Here is a 12,500-nt window from a genome sequence, read left to right as displayed (position 1 = left end):
AGGAGGATGAAAATGGACTACTCTCCTCGCTTGGGGCATCTTGGTCTTTGGGACCTGACAGTATACCTCTTCGTAGTCCGCCTCGACACGGACGACCGACTGATTACTTGACGCACTAGGCATGGCCTACATGTAATGACAAAACCTAAGACTCTGACGGGCTTGGAAAGAACGACGGGGACATAAAGTATAAAAAAGAGAAGTAAAAAGTAAATGAAAATTAAAAGAGGACGGATAGAAGATTGCTTACCAAAAATTTGGAATGAGCAAGATGTTGCAGACGACGGGTATAAGAGTGAACGGAGTATTCTCTGACAGGTATGACGGACTCGCTCTGACAATTTTTTCCAGTAACAAGTGGAAAAATGAAAGGCGGAGGGGTTGATATTTATAAAGGGTATGCACGGAAGATGAAGCGACACCTCGTTCTAAAACAACGACCATTGAAAGGGTGACACTTGGCACGGCTCATAAATGTGTTACTCCTAATATGACAGTGTATATAGATAAGTTCACAGATCTAGATATCATGGAAACATGATCGAGATTTCAAAACCGTCACCCCATGGGTCCGTTCTCTTATCTATGACGGACCCATCAGGTGAGGGGGCAACTAAAATAGAAGAAATATGGGCTAGGATGCCTAGTGTGAATGGACGGGCTAATTACAGTCCGCGAGCTGAAAAAGAGACAAGCTTGTTATGTGCAAGGCCTTACGTGGACGGACTCGAAATGGACGGAGGGCAGAAGGATGGGTTGATCGGCCATGGGCCTGTTGGACCTCTTAATGGGAATGCTTGTGGCCCATTCTCGAAAAGCCCTAAACAGAGTCCTAGTGCAAGGTGGATTCTAGAATTTACGTATATTGGTGAAGATCTTCCCTATAAGGAGAAGATCTGTCCACCACGTTTCGGACTCTAAAAAAGATGATTTCTACAAGGAAGGGACTTCGACTCCAAGTGAAAGAGGGAAAACTTTCGACTACTATAAAAGCCCCAATACTCTCACTAATCAACGTACGCATTATTTACCCTCTCTAGCACTCTAGAGTTGTGAGAATATTTTTAACTTAACCTTCGGAGGGCATTTGGCCTGCACCACACCGGTGCTCTCTGATAGGTTTTCTTCTTTGTATTGTGTAGGATCACGTTCGAGCGCGAAGGCATCGTGTGGCTCATTGGTGAATTTCTCAGCTTCATCAATGTTCATCATCCACCAACTATTAATTGAATTATGAAGAACAACTATACTCATTCATTCACTCGGACAAAACAACAAACACATAACATGTGTAATGGGAAAATCATTGAATATAGAGCCAAATTCCGTCTCTTTAGATAGAACAATGGGGTATTTCATATACGGAGTAACATATTAGACAAGTAGGAGAACAACAATTGATACATATATTGATCAAGGCCTTTAAAACAAGAAAATTCATCATTTGTAGACAGAATTTATGGCCCTCAAATTTTGACTAAAATCCCACGGAGGGGATTTGAAATGACGTTCTTAAATTATGGCTTCAGTAATTAGACACATCCAAACACCAAAACCATATACTTGGGAGTTTAAGGTTCCAAAATCATTCAAATCCAAGAAGGAAAAAAAAAAGTACAAATAAAAAGAAAGAAGAAAATGAAGTTTGAAATTTCAAATTTCAAATGAAAAACGTGATATTTTTTGTTGAAAATGAAAGAGATTACAAACACCTTGCTGATAGCATCGCCTTCTACTCATCTAACGTGAGACACAGAGAATGGAAGGTTTTTTTTTTTTTAATATGCTAACTTCTTTTACTGGTATCCGGCACTCACTAAACTTATTTAAATGGTCAAGATTAAGACCAATAGAATCTATGGCATGGATTTGAGTGTGTACTCTACCCACAAAAAAACCATGGGGGAAAAAGTCCACCATGTTTTCGAAACATGTTTCCTCTCTTTCACAAGGGGGTGGATGTGAGAGAAAGGAAACATGTTTCAGAAACATGGTGGACAAGTGTGGGGTCCACCCCCTTGTGAAAGAGAGGAAACATGTTTTGGAAACATGGTGGACTTTTTCACACTGTAGAATGACCCGGAGAAAGGAATGACTTGGAAAAACCATGGCGTGCTGTAGAGAGTTAAATGATGTTTATTTGTTTTTTCCCTCTAGTTAATAAGGGGAGTTAATGCAAGCACTAATTCCTAGGAAAAAAATTGACATAGTCATGATTGTTTTTTCACTACTTAAAAAAAATGGTAACTCTGGTGAAGTTACCATTAATGTTTCTTGATAAAAATTACACTTTTTCTATGCCGTAGATTTTTAAAAAATCTAATGGTTGAAAAACAATATTATCCATATCATCATTAAATGTTTATTAATTTCTGCCACCTCAGAGTACCGGAAAATTATTAGGTACTCTCGAAATACCATAAATGTGTAGTCCCTTATCTTACATAAATGGTGGGTCTCACCATGAATTTATTTAGTAGGACCCACTATTCATATGAGAGGAGGGGGTACACATTTATAGTACTCTATCAGTACACAATAATTTCCCCAGAGTACCTAGTTAATAACTTCTCTCTCTCTCTCTCATATTTATTAAAATTGACCATCCTAATTTAAAGAAACATTTAATAACTTCTTTTTCTCTCTCTTATTTATTAAAATTGATCATCCTAATTTAAAGAGATATGAAAAAAAAAAAAAAGGAAATTACATTTTGTCCCCCCTAAATTACATCTTACTCACCCTAAACTATATCCACTTTTACACTTACCTCATAAACTATGATAATGCACATTTTAGCCCCTTAAACTATACCACTTTTATACTTTCCCACTAAACTATATCACATTTCACACTTACTCCCTAAACTATGAGAGTACACACTTACTTTCCTAAAAAATTACCTATGGGTTGGGGTGCAAAAGTGTTACATGGGTGATAGTTTACAGGTAGGTGTGCATTCTTAGACCAATCGCATCAGTTCGTGCAAAAATTTATATCTATTTTAGCATATGAACTTACATTTTTATATTTTACATACTTACTTTTCAAAACACCCTATATTAAATTATTTATTTTACACTACATTTCATTAAAATATCAATTTTTCTTAATTTTTTTGAATTGTTTCTCTTTCTTCACATATAACAACTACCATTTACTCTTCTCCTTAATCCTCGAGATACTTAAAGAAAAAAATAAATAACTAAATACAAAATGAATAGTGTTAGTTTAAATTTACACAGTTATTGTAGCAAACATGTAAATTTATACAATTATGCATAGATTGATGTGGGTTATTTTTAGGCAAAATTGTGTAAATTCTACATATTTTTCTATTATACATAGACTGATGTGAATGTACTTATAGTTTAAGGGAGAAAGTGTAAAAGATGTAATAGTTTAGGGGCTAAGTACACATTCGCATACTTTAGGGGGTAAGTGTGAAAGAAGGTATAGTTTATGAGAGTAAAGTGTAATTTCCCTACTAGGGAAAAAAACCTGCATATGATAGAACTTTTATCAGAGAAGAAATTTTGCACTGGTATTGTGAACAAGCTACAATCTACATAACATGATTTAGTAGTGTTGAAGGTTTATTGTGGGAGAATTGGTGTTTTGTTAAGCCATGAAATAGTGTGGGAATATTACTATTGAAGTTTTGCCTGAAAACCTCTTTCTCTGAATCATTGTGTATAGTCTGCGTAAAATGATAGTAATTTCCTTTGCTTGATTTGTAAAATGTGTTGGCTGATTAAGAGCCTATTGGTAGCAGATTTCAAATAATAATTTTTAGTGTTTAAATGCTAAAAACTATGGTTCAAAAAAAAAAGTTTTTTTAATAAGGATGTTTTTATTAAGAATGTTTGAGTTACAATTATCAAATTAATATTTTTAAAACATGTATTTTGAAAACTCATCTATATCAATTTTTAGTTTTCAAATAACATTGTTGAATGACCTTTTCGTAAATAAGTTGAAAATAGGGGGGACAAGACCAAACTCTCTCTCATACACTTCAACCTTCTTCTTTTTCTTTATTTTTCTCTCACAAACCCACATCTTTGTCATTCTCTCTTCTTCTCCTTCTTCATTTTTTCTTATTTTCTCTCATTAAATAAAATAGTATTTTTTTTCTATATATACATTCATCACTTAATTTTTTTTTTTTTTTTTTTATTATGTTATTTGAAATATGGTATCAAACACTTTTTTTTTTTTTTTTTTTTGCATTATATGTACTTTAAACACATGTTTTGCCCAAAAATGAAATCCTATGAAAATTTTGATAAAAAATTAAATTTACCATGTTATTATCCTTCACTTTCACATTGTACCTTGCATTGAATTAAGTAATACAAATAAAATTGTAAAAAAATTAAAAGAAAACTAACAAACAAAATCATGAGATTATGAAGGTGTGAATTTTCTTTTTGTGGAGTCGAGAAAACACAGAGACAAGAGAAAAATAGAGTTTTTAATTTTAAGACCAAAAAAAAAAAAAAAAAGGAGGATTTTGTACCACACAAAACAGAAGAAAGAAATAGCACAATATAAAATAATTATAAAAATATAATAAAATTAGAATAGACACTCACATCCACAAATGATAAAAAATTGCATTAATATCACCACAATAAAATGTATTTTTTGCGACAAATACTAGTGACGAAAATTTTTTTGTCACCAAAAAAGTGATTTATAGCGACGAAATTTATATTTCGTAGCCAATTATAAAAAATTAATAACATTTAAAGACGAAACTAAATTTTCATCGCTATTGTTGCACTGAAATTAAGGTGCCAAACTTAATTAATCTTCCGTGACAAAATATTTCGTCACTAAAAGAGTAACTTTTTGGCAACAAAAAATTTCGTCGCTATTGGTGTTGCTGGAACAAATTGGGCGATGAAAGCAATTTTCGTCACTAAAAATTACCAATAGCGACGAAATACATTCATCACTAAAACAAAGAACTTAAAACACTTAGAGTTGGGTTTGGAACTCATTTTGATTCAATCAAATATTCCCTTCACTCTCTCACTCCCTTCACTCTCTCTACCCTCACTCTCTCACTGCTCATTCTCTATCCCATACTCTATTGCCACCTTTTCCCCCTAGCCACTGGTGCCACACTACCTTACTATCTTCGATCTCCTCTCCTCTCAATCCGGCCTCTCGCTCTCTCTCTTCTGCTGCTGCTAATTTTTGCCCCATACCCACCAATGACACCACCACCTCTCACTACCTCCACTACTCTTAAATCACCTCCCTCACTCACCTCCCTCACAATCTCGCCTCTCTCTCTCTCTCTCTCTCCTTAATCTAGCCTGATCTCTTCTCTCTCTCTCTCCATTCTGCCACCACCACAACCTCCTTCGACAGCCACCACAGTCGTCCTCGGTCTCCTCCCCTCTCTCAGCCACCTCAAGAAGCTCTGATGGTATTTTTTTTTTTGCAATTTTTTATTTTTATAAACCTCTCTCTTCTTTTTTTTACTTTATATTTCTTAATTTTTTAGGTTGCAAATATTTTTCTTTATTTTCTATCTCTAAGCTCCGATGGTTTCCATATGCATTTTCTCTTTCTTATATAAAAATTTCTTCAAATGTAGAAGGTAATTTTTTTATTTTAATTTTTTTGGGTAATATAAAATGTGTTTTAAATGGTATGATGTTTTAATGACATGAATATTACTGATCTTTGTGGATAATCTTTGTAGGTTTTGAATGGTATGTTGATAGTTTCTTCTTCATGATATACTATTTGCTCTTTTACTTCTTTTTCACATATATTTTCCCAATTTGATTTGTATTATGGGTTTGGGTTTTGTATGTTTTGTAGTTCTTGAATACCCATCTTAGCACTGCTTGAATCGAATTTCTCGATAGTATTTCAACAAAAGTTTATAGTATATGTTGAGTAATATTTGTTTAATTATTTAATTTTTTTTCAATACTTGTAAACATTAGCATTTTATGCTATATTATTTTGTCGAGAATTGGTATTGTGGTTGGTTGTTGAGTTGGAGCAAGTGGGTAGCTTGCATGGTGTTGTAAGTTGTTTTAAATAAATGCTTGGTTCTTGTAATTTTAGAACTTAAATGTAGGTGTGCCTTGTGTATACTACCCATGTACATGGGTTGAGTTGTTTTACACTTGTTTAATGAAATATTTATTTATGGAAAAATAAGTTCCTTTTGTCATCCAGTTGGACACACTACCTAATATAATTATTCACCATTTTTGTACAGTAATATTCTCTCTTAAGTTGTAGTCAAACTCAAATATAGTCATCTTAGGCTAGGTACTAGTACCAAAATAATAATTGAAGGGGTAGGTTTAAAAGTAAAGCCTTTGCCACCTCTAAATGCACATTAAAGCAAAAAGCGGGCTTTGTGCCCTTTCTCTCTGAAACATGGTAATGTACATAATGCGGTGATAAAACTCAACTAAAGTCATCTCAAATAAATCTTTAATATCAAATAATTGGAGTTGGCTACCTTGGTCCTTTATGCCATTTGGCATTATCTAGTGAGGCTTTCTCATTTGCTTCATTAACAACCATGTTTTTCCTTGTAACCACATCATTAAAGTGCATATTGTGGATATATGAAAAACAATTATACTTGCATGAGAAAGAGTAACTACATATATTGAAGACAAAGGGAAATTAAAAGAATTGTAAGGTTGAAATTTATCAACCATCTTGTTGGCTTTATTCCGTGCCAATTTGGTTGTAATTTAGCACTTAGTAACCCTGTATTTACATGGGATTCATGTAAAGGTAGTGTGTGAAGAGAGTGTGAAGAATTGCTCATCTTTGTGCAAAGAAGCAGGGACTTGCGGCTAGGACTCGCGACTGACTCACGGCTTGCAAGCCGCCAAATGCTGTGCACGTGAGAAGCATGTGGGGAGGTGAAAGGTCATGCCAGCCGTCGTACTACAGGACAAAAGTCCCAGGCTGGCCAGGTCGTTATCTCACAACTTGGACCAATCACGAGGACAAGCCGCCAACCAGCCTTGTTTGGGAAAAACTGACTCTTCGTATTCCAAACACACACCACTATATATAGACCCTTATACCCACAAAATGGAGAAAGCTTCCAGAGAGAATTTTGTGAGAGAAACCGTAGAGAAAAACAAGATTGCCTCATCCATAATCTTCACCTAAGAGACTCTTCAAATTCCTCTACTCTCCTCCTCTCCATTAATACATCCTTAAGAGGTTCTTGACCAAATCCTTTTCTCATCACACCCACGTCTGTGAGAAGGTCATTTGGTGCTAAGGGAAGCAGTTTGGAAGGAACCAATGGTTATTGGTTGATGCTATGGGTTATAGCGGAATCCGGTAAGCTAGAAAAGAAAAAGGTTCGGCGCAACCTCGTTGGAGCAAGAAGCTTGGAGGGCTTAGGTACCTGGGTAGATTAGGCTTGGAGGGTCTATTGCTGTTCATGTATCCCAACTACATTTTCTAGTGGATTATTTACCGCTTGAAGGGTAGCAGAGAGGTTTTACGCCAAGGGCTTCGGTTTTCTCTTTGATAACACATCGCGTGTTATCCTTGTGTTTGCATCTCTCTTCCTTTATCTTTGCCTTTTATTTTCTGTTGTGGATGTGATTATAATTGGCTTAGATTGTTTATCAATTCTGTGTTTGGCTTATCTTCATTTTCCACACATTAATTGTTTGATAATAAGCTTGAATTGATATTTTGTAATTGAGGGTCAAAACATTCATAGTGTTTTCAACGCTATTTGAACTTTCAGAAATAATGCAAAACCTCAAGCTTCAATGGTATTCCCTCTTCTTATAAGATAAGGTGGATGTTGACATATCATTCCGAACGAATTGATGAAGTTCTTCATGCATGGAATTAACCCAATCAGCATCTTGAAATGCTTCATCCACTTTCTTTGGTTCATATTGGGATAGATAACATAAGTGAGTAATTATATTCAAGGCTTTGGACCTCAATCTTATGTTATCATTTAGACTACCCAATATGTTTATGACAGAGTGATTTAACTTTACTCTATAAGATGGACCTTTGACCAGAGATATAGAGGTACCTTTTTGTTTAGTTGAAGAACTTGGCTCACCTTGTTCTTGTTGAATTTCACGAACAGATGTGGATGGTTCTAAACTTGATGGTACTGAAACAACATCATTCAATAACTATAGTTCTTCATCACTATGCTTCCCAACATAATCTTCAGGAATAGAATCATCAACCTCCATAGTCTTTTCTTGAAATGGAGGAGTGTTTTCTGAATGAGTTTATGAACATAGTTCATCATTGATCACCACATTTGAAGACTTCATGACTGCTTTAGCTCTTAGATTGTACACTCTATATGCTCTACTAATGGAAGAGTATCCTAAAAAGTATCCCTTGTTATTCTTTGCATCAAACTTTACTAGGTTCTCCCTATCATGCAGAATATAATAGTCATTGCCAAATATCCATGTATTTGACAACAGGCTTTTTTCCTCTCTAGAGTTCATAAGGATTTTTCTTGAAATCAAGTCTGAAATACACTCGGTTAAGTGTATGGCAAGCAGTGTTAACTGCTTCTCCCCAAAAGGATTTAGGCATCTTCTTGTTATGTAACATCACATGAGCCATCTCTTGAATAACCCTATTCTTCCATTCCACTATTTCATTCTGTTGTGGTGTCTTAGGTGATAAGAACTCTTGATGTGTGCCTTGATCATTGCAAAAAGTAGCCAGTTTTGTGTTTTCAAATTGTCTCCCATGATCACTTCTAATTCTGGCTATCACAATACCTTTTTCAACTTGCAATTTCTTGCACAAGTGTATCATCTTTTCAGGAGCCTCAGCCTTATCTCTTAAAAGCACAACTCAAGTATATTTAGTAAAATCATCCACAACAACTAGAATATACTTCTTTCCACCTAAACTCTAAACTCTAACAGGACCTATGAGATCAATGTGCAACAACTTTAGAGGTCTTGAGGTTTAAACTTCAGTTACAGACGGATGCTTAGACTTCACTTGTTTACCCATCTAACATGGTCCACACATGCACTTCTCTATCTTTCCGAACTTGGGCAAACCAATAACTACTTCACACTTGGAAATCCTCTCTAATTGCTTGTGACTTACACATCCCAACCGTTGATGCCATAAGTCTACTTAATTGATCTTCATACTGAAACACTTGTTGCTTATACTTGGTGTTATATCATAATTGTTATCAGTTGTTCTAACACCAATACACATGCAGTCACCTCCTCCATCAAGTATCTCACATTCATACTTGGTAAAGAGAACATTCAGTCCATTGTCACAAATTTGACTGATGTCGAGTAAGTTAGCCTTCAGCCCATCAACATACCAGACATCTTCAAATACCGACAACCCTAGAATGTCTACAGTTCCAATGCCTCTGATCACAAATTTGCTTCCATATCCAAACATGACTGTCTCAATCTTTCCTTCAAAAAGTGTCTTGAATAGAGCTTTATTTCCTGTCATATGCTTGGAGCAACCACTATCCAAATATCAAAGACAAGAATCACGTGTCTTTAAGGTGATTAAAGCAGTATAACACACATAATTATCATCACATGTAATTATACCAAGATACTCAAGGAAAAACTTAACACATGCAACAAATGACACAAACCAAAAGTAGACAAGTTGGAGTTTTAGCAATGAGAACTTTAAAGAATCCATGACAACAGGAATCAAGGATCAACTTTTAGATCAAAAGATCTAAAAGCACAAGAGCTAACCTATTCTGATACCACTTGTACGTTTTTAGACCCCTTAAAACACAAGTTGTTTAACCTAGTTATTTAGCCAAGTGATTACTTAGATAAATTTATTCAGATCTAGGTTAACACAATAAAATCATATCATGTAAATAATACAGAAATATAAAAAACACACAATATGATAACCAATGAAAACCAAACCAGTAAAAAACTTAAGGAGGATTTAACCTAACTATCCTCAAGGTAAAACAGATCCACTATGAAAAAATTGAAGTTTGTACAATAGAACTTAGACCACTAACATTCTATTGCTATCTCAAGTATAAATAGTCTGTGAACTCGGAGCTATCACATGGTCGTGGCAGTAAGTTTTCTTCTCAAGGTAACAATAGAATGTTAGTGGTCTAAATTCTATTGTACAAACTTCAATTCTTTCATAGTGGAACTGTTTTACCTTGAGGATAGCTTGGTTAAATCCTCCTTAGGTTTTTTACCGGTTTAGTTTTCCTAAGTTATCATATCGTGTGTTCTTTATATTTCCGCATTATTTACATGATATGATTTAATTGTGTTAAACTAGATCTAAATAAATTTATCTAAGTAATTGTTTGGCTAAATAACTAGGTTAAACAACTTGTGTTTTAAGGGGTCTAAAAACGTACAAAATGATGAGATCACAATGAAGAGGGCAGGAACAGCTGCACCACCTAGACAAACACGCCATCCATAGCCACCTTTGATCTTGGGTGTGAGGTAGTTAACAACATTGGCTATCAATATGCCTATTGCAATACATAGTTGGAAAATAACGTTGAGAGAACCTTGAAGTCTGCATGGAGCCATCTCTGAGAGGTACAATGGTACAGCCTGCACACGATTGAATAAATCAAATATATTCTTAGTGACATATATGTACAGATTATATACTATATATATAAAAGTTCAATTTTGAAAGAAATAAAATAAGCTTGTAAGTAATTCTATCAATTAATATATAGAATTAGTTATAAAGTTTCATGTGAAAAGAATTTTTTTGTAAGTCGTAAATTGAGGATTTTTAGAATTATATTCTTCCGTTAATTATAATAAATTTAGGACAAATTCGTGCACCCCTAAGGCAACCCATGAATTAGGGTTAGGATTTTTTTCCAAGCTAGTGGCTTCGTTATATTATTGAACATAAAGTTATTAATATTAATTTTTGATAATAAAACTAAATGATTAAAATTTTAAAATATAAATATATTGAAAAAAAAAAAAAAAAACTGACATTGGATACCAATATATAACAAGAAATAAACGGGAACCAACAAAAAGTTTAATTGTTTTATTATCACAAGAAAGATCATTATGAATTATTATTATTATTATAATTATTATGTACTTCCCTTGTGAATTTAGGATAAACTCATGTTTCCATAAAAAAAAAAAAATTAAAAAAAAGTAACAAATAGGATAAGCTCTGTAACCCTAAGGCAACCCATGAATTAGGGTTAGGATTATGTTTTGAAGCTATCTAGTGGCTTCATATACTTACTGAAGCCTACTATATTAGTTTTTAATAATAAAAACAAATTACCCAATGATAAGTAATAAGATCTTGGAAGGATAAATATTGAAACTTGCATTTAAAAGAGGGAAAAGAGAAAGGGAAAAAGAAAATCCAAGAAAAGCAAATAATTAGGGGATTTTATATTTACCTGATTAGCATAGCCTACACCAATACCCAATAAAATTCGACCAATGATTAGCTTAGCAATATTTTGAGCAGCAGCATTGATGATAGCTCCGGCCAAGAAAACCAAACCACCAGTGAGCATTGATATTTTCCTACCCAACTTCTTGGTCACCCATGATGCACCAAATTACGATGCCACAAGTGCAGCCAAGTATAGAGAAGATGTAAACATGGTCAGTGTCACACTGTCAAATTTTCAGTACTGATTGGTTGATTTATCCAAGGCCTCCTTATGATAAACCGATGGGAAAAACTTTTGCAAGAATGGAGCCATGGATGTCACACCACCTATATACATATACAAAATTATCATATGTTAGAATCAAATTAAACACATGAACTTACATGCTTGGAACGTACGTGAAAGAAGAATTAATTATGGAAAGAAAAAAAACATATAGTATTATATTGTGGTTCTTGAATGCTTGCTTACCTGAGATACCAATATCGTAACCAAAAATCAAACGCCCCATGGCAGCGACAATGCAAGTTACCAACACATAGAATGTGATCTCTCCAGGGTAATTCTTTTCCGGATCACTATTGTTGGGATCAATCCATCCAGTACCCATAGCGAACAACAAGAAAAAGAGAATAACAAGATCAAGAAGAAGGACAAGAATCAAGAAGCAAAAGTATGAAGAAAGAGATATGAGTTAGATTAAAGGTTTTGTGGTTTCTTATATATATACACATAGAAAGCTTAAGGCGGTGGTGTGTAAAATCGTTGTCCTAATAGTAATAGAGTTACTATGTTCTAGACAACTGGGTTCTTACTAGTAATAGAGTTGTGTTGTACAGTACAACACAACTCTATTTCTACCCAAAAACAAAACCAGATTTTCATAAATAAAATTAAAAAATTAAAAAAAAAAAAAAAAGCAAAATAAAACCCGATAAAAATAAGATTAAAATAAGAACTCTCTCTCTCAGTCTCAGACTCAAACCCAAACACAAAACTCAGCCCAACAAAATTCTTTGAAAAACACGACTGCAAGAAACTCCTAAAACTGAAAAAC

General features: G+C 34.2%; 1 pseudogene; it reads right to left on the bottom strand.

The window, feature by feature from the left end:
- Window positions 1-9,159: 9,159 nt before the first annotated feature.
- Window positions 9,160-12,053, bottom strand: LOC112021065 (sugar carrier protein C-like; annotated as a pseudogene).
- Between the last annotated feature and the right edge of the window lie 447 nt (window positions 12,054-12,500).

This window comes from Quercus suber, unplaced genomic scaffold (genome assembly GCF_002906115.3).
Source record: "Quercus suber isolate HL8 unplaced genomic scaffold, Cork oak 2.0 scaffold_1168, whole genome shotgun sequence".
In the NCBI taxonomy this organism is placed as follows: Eukaryota; Viridiplantae; Streptophyta; class Magnoliopsida; order Fagales; family Fagaceae; genus Quercus; species Quercus suber.
Note: the sequence above shows the minus strand (reverse complement) of the source record. Positions and strands in the feature narration are given on the sequence as shown.